This window comes from Numida meleagris, chromosome 2 (assembly GCF_002078875.1).
Source record: "Numida meleagris isolate 19003 breed g44 Domestic line chromosome 2, NumMel1.0, whole genome shotgun sequence".
NCBI lineage: Eukaryota > Metazoa > Chordata > Aves > Galliformes > Numididae > Numida > Numida meleagris.
In genome coordinates, this window is record NC_034410.1 from 122,633,161 (window position 1) to 122,645,812 (window position 12,652).

The 12,652-nt window shown below is 40.5% G+C and overlaps 1 long non-coding RNA gene across 1 annotated transcript; it reads right to left on the reverse strand.

Annotated features, from left to right (window-relative positions):
* On the reverse strand, positions 2,617-7,152 carry LOC110394593. Its single transcript, XR_002435727.1, has 3 exons — positions 5,797-7,152; positions 5,612-5,715; positions 2,617-4,543 (listed from the first exon to the last, which is right to left on the reverse strand). It is a non-coding gene; the product is annotated as an uncharacterized LOC110394593 (long non-coding RNA).

A 12,652-nucleotide genomic window follows, 5' to 3' on the forward strand; every position in this document is an offset into this window, starting at 1 on the left:
CATATCCATTAGTGCCTCATCTACAACTCTGTTAAATATCTCCAGGGACAAGGACTTTTTTTTCAGGGATGAGACATTTCTTCTTTCTTCCTCATCCCTCCAGGGATGAGACCTTTCTTCACTGTAAGGGTGATGGAGCACTGGAACAGGCTGCCCAGAGGTTGTGGAGCCTCCTTCTCCTTGAATCTGGAGATTCGAGACCCACCTGGACACCAAGCTGTGCAACCTGGTCTAGGGGGCCTGCTTTGCAGGGGAGTTGGACACAATGATCTCTAGAGGTCCCTTCCAGACCCTACAATTCTGTGATTCTGTGATTCTGTGATTCTGTGACTCCAACACTTCTCTGGGCAGCCCCTTCCAATGCTTAACCACCTACTTCATGATGAATTACCAAATCTAAACCTCCTCTGGTGCAACCTGAGAACACTGATAGAATCATAGAATCATAGACCATTCACAGAATTATACAGTCATACCTGTTGATAATATTAAACAAATACACAGGTAGGCTCCAAAAAATCCAGTTACTGCCTACAATAAAAAAAATAATATAAACAAGCTGATTGAGAGAACAAAACAGTTTACATTATCAGCTCAGTATTCATAAATCCATGAGACCTCTCAACAATTTACCAAAGGTCATCAGAATCTGAAAAGGTCACTGCTCACTGTAAACTAGCTAAAGATATACCAATCTACGAAAAAAGAGCATGAGAGAAATACCAGGAAATTAGAGACCAGTTAGACTGACCTCAACCTCTGGAAAAATTATGGAGAGAATTGTACCAGGTGCTATTGAAAGGCACTTAAAGAACAAAGATATTATCAGGCTTAGTCAACATGGGTTTATCAAGGGGAAGTCCTGCCTTAGTGATTTGATCTCCTTCTACAATAAGATCACCTGTTTGGTGCATGAAAGGAAGGCAGTGGACATAATACTTCTGGATCTCAGTAAGGCCTTTGATACTGACCCTCATGGCACCCTTCTGGAAAAATTGCCCTACTGAGAGATAAACAGATTCACATTTTTCTGGGTGATGAACTGGCATGATGGTAGAGCTCAAAGTGTTGTAGTAAATGGATCTACATCTGTCTGGCAGATGGTCTCTGGTGATGCTCCCCAGGGCTCAATTCTAGGACCACTCACGTTCAACATTTATATAAATGTCCTGGATGCAGTCCTGGAGTGAAACTTCAGCTAAGTTTGGAGATGATACTACACTGGGAGGTGCTGTTCATTCTGTGGAGAGGATTCTAGATAGATTGGAGCACCAGGCCACCAGCAAGATAATGAAATTCAACAAAAAAAAATACTAGGTTCTGCACCTGGGACAGAATGATGACAGACACAGGACAGACTCAGAGAAGAGTGGCCGGAGGGATCTGAGAGTGTTGGTCAATAGTGGACTCAGCATCAGCCAGCAGTGTGCCTTGGTAGCCAAGAAGGTAAACTGAATTTTAGGATTTTGGAGTTCATGAAATTGTCTGGAGGAGGGCAACAAAGGTGGTAGTACTAGGGCTGCAAGGCATGTCCTGTGAGGATTGGGTGAGGACACTCAGGTTGTCCAATCTGGAGAAGAGGAGGCTGAGAGACAACCTCATTGCTCTTTGCAGCATCCTAAGGAGGGGAAGCACAGAGGGAGTGTTAGGCTCTTCTCCCTGGGAATCAGTAGCAGGACAGGCATGGCACAAAGCCAAGCCAGAAGATGTTCAGACTGGACATTCAGGAAGACTTAATTACCACGAGAGTGGTCAAACACTGTAACAGGCTTCCCAGGGAGTTGCTTGATACCCCATGCCTGTCAGTGTTCAAGAGACGTTTGGACAATGCCCTTAATAATATGCTTTATCTTTTGATTATCCTGCAAGTGGACAGAGAAGGACATTGCTGGTGAAAATGCATCACTAGTGGTGGTGACTATGTTGAAAAACAGTGTTTTGCAGCTGAGATTTTGGAGAAGGAAAGGGTTTGGGATTGGCCAGGATCTTCTCCAGGCTATTTCAGATCCTTATTAGAACAAAATAAGAGTTGAATCTGTGAGGAGACAATTTTTCTTCTAGATTGGGAATCTAGACAGGTAGACAAATCCCATACAGTATTTTAATTATTTTCTCCAAAGGCTAGTTCTGGGAACAGACCTTATCAACAAAGCTTAATCCACCGCTATAGCATCTTGAACTGCACTTTAATATACTGGGACAGTGAACACCAAACTGCATTTCTCCTTACATTGGAAATGACAACAGGAAGTCATAGCTATATATACAGAGGTTTCTCTGGAACTGATAGTCAAAAGACTGAGAGTATCTATACAGGATAATCTTAGACTGTAGATTTTCAACCCTGGAGTAGGAAGACTACTTCTAGAGAGTCAGTGAACTTACTAACTTACTAACCCTCTTGTTATTCAGTAATCCACATTTTTCTACATAAAAATCCTGTATCTTCACTGGAAAATATGTCTATAAAAAAAGAAAAAAGATAAAGATAATAAATATTTTAGATGATTGATATGAAATATTCTCTGGCCACACAAAAATGTGGATCTCAAAATTCAGATCAAATTAAGCAGAAAAAAGAAGGAATGCAAAATCAGCAAGCTAAGGTTTCAGAGATATGTCTGAAGAGTAGAAAGAAGGGACTTACAGAACCACAACCAGAAAGAAAAGGATAGTAAATATTACAGAGAAGGCTAGAGATGAGTTTTAAGCTTCAATCTTTACCAGAAAGGTTAACTGTGATTAGAATTAATAATAATAATAATAGTAATTTTAATGAAGGGACAGACATTCAAACTAGAAAATGAAAAGGACGAGCTAAATAGACAAGATTACTTTTGGTTGCTCCGAAAGTAATGCTTCATATTTGTTTCCATAGAAAATACAACAGGTGCAAAGAGTACAATAGCACTATTTTACAGAACAAATTCTCAGTTTTTCTACATAGTCACCGCCACTAGCTATGCATTTTCACCAGCAATGAATAAGAGCCTGCATGCTGTACTCATGAACATCTGCACCAGCAGAGGTGACCCACTGTTTCATAGCTTCTGTAACGGTGTCCTTGCTGAAACACACCACCCACCACCTCAGTTTGCTCACATCCACTGTTTTGTCTACATAAAAGTTCAGCAAGCATCGATGAATGTCAATGGATGCAATTCCTTCCTCAGAGTGGAATTCAATTACACTTTGCTTCATACTCACTTCCATTTTAGATGCCATTTTGTCAGACTGACCCTCTGCTGCCATCTGTAACATACTAATAAAATTTAACAGAACATTCATGGGAAGGTGCAGCCTTTACTGCCATACTGCCAACATCTGCCTCTGACATTATGGGTCAACATAATAAAATAGGAAGTCTTATTTTCGGAACAGCCCTTGTAGATGTGTTCAAGTAAGCAACATCTAAAGAAAACCATTTTAGAATTAGCTAAAGCAATTTCTGAACCATAATCAGTTGTATGTGAAAAGACATGGAAGACCAGGAAGTTTCCAGAGGATGAATGTAGAATCTATCTTTTAAAAAAGAAAAGGAAGACTTGGGGAATTATAGATCAGTCAACTTAACTTTGTTCCACTAAAATATTTCTTAACAAATATTTAAATCAGATATGTAGAAGATAATACAGCTATATGGAAAGTTAACATGGCTTTGTGATATCAAACTGATCTGAATTCCTTCTTTGACAGGATAAATTGTCTAATGTATAGGGGGAATCGGTTAATGTTTAAGCAGGGCTTTTGGTACTCAATACTCATATAATAATTTTCTAATCAAGATGAAAAATTTTGTTTTAGGAGTTATTACCATTAATGGGAACACAACTGCTTGGAGGATTACTCACAAAAGTACTACTGGTCTTTGACTATCAAATTAGGAGCATCTCAAAGTAAAACTCTCCAGGAATTTATCCAGAACTCAACTTTTACCTAGGACCCAAGGGCCCTATTTTCAGCAGTAATTTGGAGGTAGAACTGGGAAATATGCTTGAAAATACACAAGTAGCATTAAAAATGGGAAAGACTGGAAAAACATTCTAAGAATAACAGAGAATCTCGTTGAATTGGAGAGTATAAAAGTGATGGAACTGCATACACTGAGATACTTGCTGAAACAGAGATGAAACAAAATGGACAGTGTATTCACCTATTCAAGCAGGAGTGCTGCAGGAAATGATCTGACTGAGAGGGGAATCTTGTCAATGCTTATAAATATTTAGGGGTGGGAGTCAAGTGGACAGGGACAGGGTTTTTTCAGTGGTGTCCAGTGACAGAACAAGGGGCAACAGGCACAAACTTAAACGCAGGAAGTTCTGTCCAAACACAAGGAAAAAGTTCTGTACTTTGACGATTAAAGAGTACTGGAACAAACTGCCTAGAGTGGCTGCAGAGTCCTTCTCTGGAGATATTCAAAATTAGCCTAGGTGTTTTCCTGTAGGGAACCTGCTTCAGCAGGGGTGTTGGACTAGATCATCTCCAGAGGTCCCTTCCAGCTTCTACCGTTCCGTGATTCTGTGATGTCATCATTTCAGTCTTTCTGGGAGAAAGAAAAAAAGAAAAAGGAGTCCTTAAGGGTTAGCTGATCCTTCGTGAGTTAGCATGTATTAAGTATTTGAAAAGCATCCACATGCACATGTTTTTTGAATATTCTTTGACATAACTAGTCTCTACTGGGGTTTTTAGGAAGAGTGAGATAAATGTGTTGTCTCAATTAAGCAATCTCCTGTTTCAAGTGACCTAAGGGTTTTCCAAATTACTGAGAATGATTTTCCTTTATTGTTATTAATAGATGAAGATCCATTGCAGCTGTTTTTCCCCTCAGTTTATTCTCATTCATTAGACAAGTTTCACTCTAAACATTTCATAATTCATCAAAGGTGAATTTGTATCTGTATCTGTATTTCATTCTGTGAGAGAGAAAACAAATTACAGTTCATGTGTCTAACCCCAATTAAACTAATCAGGATAACCTTCAAGAGAAGGAAGGTGGTGTCATTCTAGTCTGAGAACCAATTTCCCCAAACTGTTTTCCATGCGAAATGCCAATATCTGTCAGACATTTATTGCTACCAGGACTCATACACACTTGGAACAGTCTAGTAAAAAGATAAGAAATACTATATAGTTCTGTAGCTTTTACTAATAAAGGCCATTGTGCTGCATATCATATTGATGCTACGTGCGGTATTTGGCCAGAACCAGGTTTAGGTTCTCTGCGTGCAAGGGTAATACGAAAAGGGTCGCCAGAGTTCGGTAACATCTCCCCTGGTGCTTTCTACCAGAGGCTCCAAGTGGGGCCATTCTCCCTGGGTGTGGTGTAGGGCACAGTTTTTACATCTTTTCCTTTATGGACTGGCCCCAGGGCTACTGCTTGAACTATCTGCCATTTAATTTGTTCAAAGGCTTGTTGTTGCTCAGAACACCATGTGAAATCATTTCTCTTCCAAGTCACTTGATAGAAAGGGTTATGGGCATTTGACATCATGTGCATCTTGGAATAACAGCCCATTTTCCACATCAATATAACATATCACCTCCAGCACAGCTAATTCCCTCAGGTACTGAATACCTTTTTCAGGGTGCTCCACTTGCCTGTGTAACATACCTGATCTTCCTTGAAGGGATATCTTTATTTCACATCCTACAAGAGTCACCTTCATAGGGTGAAGGCTTGTGTTCCATTTCCAGCTGCTTTGTCAGTGCCTCCTCCTGCAGAAAACAATCCCAACTGCCTGAATTTGCTGTCCCCATTATCACAGCGTCAGAGCAGCCAGATGTCCATGTGCTCACCTGGATGACAGCTGAAGCCTTTTCTCAAATCTTGCAGCTCACTCATGTAGTTAGGAGTCAGACTGTTATTGCCTCCTTTGTGAGTTCTGCCTCTTCCTCCTCCCATTCTTGTGATGGCCCTGCCTAATCCTCATCTTCTTTTTTCATTCTCATCTTAGTAGGACTTTCCTTTCTTACTAAACAAGATGACATTTGCAGCATTTTTTTATCATCTTCATCATATGCGGCTGACTATACTGCTAGTTCTGTGATTGAATGGCAAGGCCTGCCAATGGAACTGAGGAGCAGAAGGGCCTGTCATGGGAGCAACCACAGAACCTGTTGCAGGGACTGGATCAGCTGTGGGGCCTGTTGCATTGTCATCAGATCCAGAGACCTCTTTCCCTTTAGGGTGCTGAATAGTGTTGAATAGGGATAGGTAGGCATGGTCCAGACCCCAGCACACTGCAGTAATTTGTGTCTCCCTAGAATTATCAGGGTTATAACACACTTTTTCCAAATATTTTACTAGTTTTTCAGAATCTGCAGTTATTCAAGGGCAAAGATCCAAAAAAATGGTGGTGCCCACAACTCTAGATACCTGTCCTGTGTGTTTTAACAAACACTGGTCAGATCTGCTGTTATCACAACTGTTTGAGCCCCGCACTGTACACCAGAAAGGACAGTTGTGGTTTAACCTACCAGGGAACTCAGCACCACACAGCTGTTCATCCATTCCCCTCCTCCTCCAGTGGGATGAGAGAAAGAATTGGAAACAAACTAGAACTAATGGCTGGAGACAAAAACTGTTTACTAAAACAGAAAATGAAATGAGAAAAGAATGAAAAAAGAAAGTAGCAATGCTAACTCACTGACCAATGCCTAACTAACCCCTGAGCACTGGCCAGTCCCCAGGCCAATTCCCCTCAGCTTTACAACCTTCCACATGCTGTCATGTGGCATGGAATAACCCCCTGGCCAATTCAGGCTGGCTGCCCTGGCTCCGCACCCAACCCCTGCTGCCGTGCCATAAAGGCAGAGGCTATTCCCCATCAAGTGGCCCAGCCCAACCCTGAGCATTATCCCATCACTCAGCAACAACCAGACATCAGCGTGCTATTAACACAGTCTCTGCTGAAACCAGTTGTTGTTTTTGTTCCCCTATCTGATGCTATGAGCTATTATCACAATTATAAATAGAACAGCTTGAATGAATGCTAAATCACTTCTTTGGCCTCTGTTGCACTGTGAATTGGCAATTACAGACACTGAATGTTTCCAGTGAAAGCATAACAAAGGAGCAGAAAAAAGTGTCTCCTTTTGCTCAGATGGAATATAATGTCATAGAGTGGGAAGGAAACAGTGACGGACTGAGAGAGATGCTGATGTAAAAGCTATGATGGATTTTAAATATGTGTAAAAGTTTATTTATGTCTCCTTTAAGTTTCACTGGAAGCTATAGATCGGAAAAATTGCAATTATGAAGATTTTCTTAGTCCTAACAGTAGTAAACTATCTGGTTATTGCTTGCAGCTGAAAAATTGAACGGGGACAAAAAACAGTCTAGGTATGGAATTCTGTAAATACATTTACTTATTAATTCCCAGTTAGATCTGATGTTATACCACCTGTTGCAGGATGCACAGTTCCTAAAAGTCTCTGTAGTGCCCTCTCCATTCTTCTCTTTACCCTCTCCCCTTCACAACACCACCCCACAAAATAAATACATACATACATACATACATAACGGAAATCTCACTACTTGAAGTCTTTTCCAAGACCCCAGGATATCACTGGGATATTTACCAAATATTTATACACATTTTCATCAAAGGTAGTATGTTTCCAATGAAGTTTTCCAGTAGTTACCCTTCAACCTGTAGCCACCATCCAGCATAACACGAAATAGGATTCTTGCTTTGCTGGAGAATTGATATTTCCTGCTAACGATTATTGCACATGCTCCTGTTTTGACAGAACAAAATCACCTGTTTCTGACAAGTAAACTGAAACATCAATGTACAATTTCCTATGCTATGTTCTTGCCTGCACACAATTCGTAATAGCTACAACCTGATGAAGAAACAAGGAGGATCAGTAGAAACTGCCAGCAGAGTCCTACAGCTGTTCTTGTCTGATTACACTACTTTGGCACAACCCCATTATTAAAGATTTTTAACTGACAGTGATGGGCAGGCCACTGTGCAGAACAGGATGTTCTCAAATAGCCAGTTTGAGCAGAACATGACCAGCTTACAGTTCACATGGTTCTCAAGAGCTGTGGGAGTCGGCCTGCGCCAAGTATTTATTTTGGATGCCACTGTATTTCAAGGCATGCAATAATAGCTTTTCTAGCAGAAATACAGTACATCCCTAATGAATCCCACAGTGCTGATCTCACAATAAGAGGGCATAGCGCTCAATTATCTGATCACCGTAACACAAGTACAGTAGTTAATTCTGAGGAAAAGAAAGAAAAAACAGACAGGAACGTTCCATTTTCTTAACTCTATTGCAAGGTAGCATGTTTGAATAATAGCTCTAATTAAATTAAGTGAGTTTAATTAAGACTGGTTGGATTCAGAGAAGACAAAGCACTGTTCAAGGCTTTTAAAATGCTCTTTTACTTTCTTTACACTTTCTGAAGAGTGTGTTCAGCTGTATGACATTCTGAAGTCATCTGTTACATGACAGTGTTAATCTAATAAGCTTCAGTATTTTTCAACAGATAATCATAGAATCATAGAATTAGCTAGGTTGAGAAAGACCTACAAGATCATCCAGTCCAACTATCCACCTACCACCAATATAACCCCACTAAACCATGTCCCTCAGTACAACATCTAAATGTTTCTTGAACATCTCCAGGGACGGTGACTCAACCACCTCCCTGGGCAGCCCATTCCAGCACCTGACTACCCTTTCAGAAAAGTAGTATTTCCTAATGTCCAGCCTAAATCTCCCCTGGTGCAAATTGAGGCCATTCCCCCTCGTCCTGTCACTAGTTATAAAGGAGAAGAGGTCAACCCCTAGCTCACTACAACCTCCCTTCAGGTAGTTATAGAGAGCGATAAGGTCTCCCCTGAGCCTCTTCTTCTCCAGACTGAACAATCCCAGCTCCCTCAGCCGTTCCTCATAAGGCCTGTGCTCCAGACCCCTCACCAGCTTAGTCGCCCTTCTCTGAACACGCTCCAGGGCATCAATGTCTTTCTTGCAGTGAGGGGCCCAAAACTGAACGGTACTCGAGGTGCTGAGTTAGGACAGTCGAAGGGTTAACTATTGCATGGAGCTGGGGTAAGTAGAATGTAAGGCAAGATAAGAAAAGGAACTCGGTTAAACTCCATTATCAGCAGGGACCAGTACAAGGAGCCGGCTGAAGGCGGAGTGACTCTGCAAAGCAGCAGTGGGGTGAAAAGGGCAGAGTGATGAAGACGTCGAGCCTTCATCCAGCGACCACCAGGAGGGGGAAGGAAGACCTCAAGCCTTCATCCAACAACCACCAGGAGGAACTACAATGCGTGCGCTAGAGGGACGGACCGTATGCAAAGGAATTCCTGGGAAATGATGAATATGTAGATGGGTCCGGGGAAACCTGCTGAATATGTATAAGCTTGGCTTTTAAATATCTAACATTTCTGCCCATGGTTATGCGAGTTTGGTAGGGCGGTGACCCCCCTCGCATCCGGTGTGGGCGCAGCACCGTAATAAACATACCTGCTTTATAACCTTAATCTCAGGTTATGGAGTTTGATTCCGCAAATCAGTGCGGCCTCACCAGTGCTGAGTACAGAGGGACAATTACTTCCCTTCTCCTAGCAACACTATTTCTGATACAAGCCAGAATGTCATTGGCCTTCTTGGCCACCTGGGCACACTGCTGGCTCATGCTCAGCCGAGCACCGACCAACACCCCCAGGTCTGTTTCTTCCACACAATCTTCCAGCCACTCTGCCCCAAGCCTGTAGCTTTGCGTAGGGTTGTTGTGGCCAAAGTGCAGGACCCAGCACTTGGTCTTGTTGAACTTCATCACATTAATAACATGGGGCAGTTGAGAGAGGAAGGTTGTAATCAAATGGTTAATGAAAAAGTATAATTCCACATTTTAGTGCATAAAAATGAAAATTTGGCAGCATCTGGTTATATATTATGCATTTGTGGACAATACGGCTGTTAATATTCTTTTACGCAAATTGTTGTCTATGTTTTGAGGGTTTCATTACAAGCTTAAAACAACAAAAAAGAAAAAACATTAACCAAGAAGCCAACTATAGGAAAGAAAAAAATACATATATCTATTTGTTTCTATTAGTTTTGATTTGATTTTAAAAAGCAAAGAAGTAGAGAGAGGAGTTCTATCAGGCAAAGGTTCTAACTGTAAACAAGAAACTTGGAAAAAATCCATAAAAATGATTAAAGGACTGAAGAACTGCTCAGCCTGAGGAAGAGAATGCTCATGGAGAGCTTATGCAATGATGGTGGAGTCAGACTCTTCTCAGCGCTGCCCAGTAACATGACAAAAGTTGTCGGCGCTTAGTCCCGTTAGAGAATTCTCAGTCAGTGTGGCATCAGAATAGTAAGACCTCTTTATTGTGTTTAACATACATCTTATATATCCTCCACTCGTAAGCAGTAAATCCACTCACGGTTAATTATCCTTAAGTTCTTCACAACAACATAGATAACAAACAAAGGGTTCCTTAACTGTCCCAGGTGTGACCACATTAGCTGTGCATACTAAAGTAGCATTCTGTTTACACTTTAGCCCTGTCTCCAGACTCCCAAGGCCTCATAGTGATAAGATCTACCAGAGTCTGTTGAGCTCCTTATTGTTACATCTCCCCCCACAAAAAGTAACTGGCAACAAATTAAAGGACATTAAATTCCATCTGAGCAAAAGAAGACACTTTTTTTTTTTTTTCTGCTAGTGTGCTCAAATGGTGCAACTGATTGCCCAAGATTGTTGTGGAACCATTGCTTCAGTTAAGTCAAGGAACATGCTTCAGATTACATCACTTCTACATTAGACCAGTAAGAGTGCCTGATATCAAGAGATGAAAAGATATTAGGAAAAATCATCAATATTTCATTAACTAAAAATTTTAAAAGATTTTCATCTGACTGCAGAAACTTGCCTAATTTAAAGTCAATGAGCAGTGGAATATTTGAGTATACTTGCAAGCAGAAACAGTACAACTAATACATGCAGTATTCACTAAGGCTTAATATCACAGAGTATCTTTTGCATGAAATTCATATCTTTGCAATTTGCATTTTATTGGTTAGTTTCATAGACCATCCAATTAAGAGAGAGAAAAGATACTACATTTTTTAAGTGTGCACCAGCTGAGCTAAAGGCAGATCACTAACAATCTAAACAGGAAGAATTATTTTCATGGGAATGACTTCAATAATTTTAAATCAAAAGTACTTTATAATTTTAAAAATTTTATTTCTTGTTTTATATTCCGTCCAAAGAGACTCACTTCAGTTCCATTCATAGCATAGAATAAATAGATAAAAGTTTCATTTAAACCAGGAAATACGGATGCTGAAACACAAAGCAAGATAGTTAAAAAGGCAAGAGAATGTAAACTGCCTTGATGAATTCAGTTTTATAGATTGCAAAAATTAAAATTAAAATGTTCCACTCCACTGAAAACCAAGAAATTTTAGATCATTGCCAGTAATGTTCATACTTTGAGGTTGTGAAAAGGACAAGGAAAAAGGATGAAGAAATTATTTGAAGAAAATGAGTCTATTGGCAGGGGCACCAAGAAAACAGTTAAGTTTTCCAGTAGCAAACCAATTTGGAAAGTTAACTGAAAATGCACAAAACTACTCATAGGAAAAAAAAAAAAAGAGAAATTTTATTATGCTGGACCAATAGTTAAGAATTCTTCTCCTTGATACTGCACTACCTATTTGCCCTTCCTCTCATTTTAATACAGTTAAGCATGTAGGAATGGGCATAGATTCAAGAGTAATAACACAGCTCCAGAGGCACGGACAAAGTGCCTGGTAAAATGCTTAGCATGTAGTACAAACAGATTTCTAATTAAGCCTGAGAACAGAACAGACTTCCAGCAGGAAGATAAATCAGAAAATATTGTTAATACTTATTAATCACTGATTTTTCTTTCCCATGTTGTTTGCTGTATGATTCCTGCACGTGGAAAAGCAATATTTTGTAGAATGCCTGCTGTCACAGCATCACACTGTGAACTGAGGTGCAGGTATCTCCTTCTGGTCCAGAGCTGCTTGGCCCTTGAATTCAGCATCACAGGAGTTCCCAGAGTCTCTCACTTCAAGCCTAACTTCAAGAACATCAGGTGAAAAATGTATGGGTGCTGAAATACTGACAAGTGTTGTAGATCTCATCAGTCCAGAGTCCTGTGTTGGGTGGGATCTCCTTTGAGCAGCAAGGCCAGGGAAACAGGGCAGAAGGGGCAGCCCCAGCCCTGGGTATCAGTCACCTCCATGCAGACAGGGATGGGCTCCTCGGTGCACTAAGTGGGATAACATGAAATTACTATAGCCTCATCTACCTGGGAATACAGAAATAACCTCATCAATTAAATGATAAAGTATGCTATTTTTCTTAATTGAGTTTTCCTAAAAATGATTGTAAAAGGTAGACTGAAACCGGATCGAGCAAAGGGAAGAGGAAATTATTTCTTGGAAAGCTTCCTTTCTGCCAGTAAGCCAGCTGCTGGTATGGTAGAAATTCATGTATGGATATTGGCTCAAGAAAATACATTACAGATAAGTAACAAAAATCATTTATTGGCTTCAAATTAAGACAAAAAAAATTCTAGAGAACATGAATTTTTTTCTGTCTATATTATACAGAATGTAGAGTGGCTGGTCAATGTTTCTG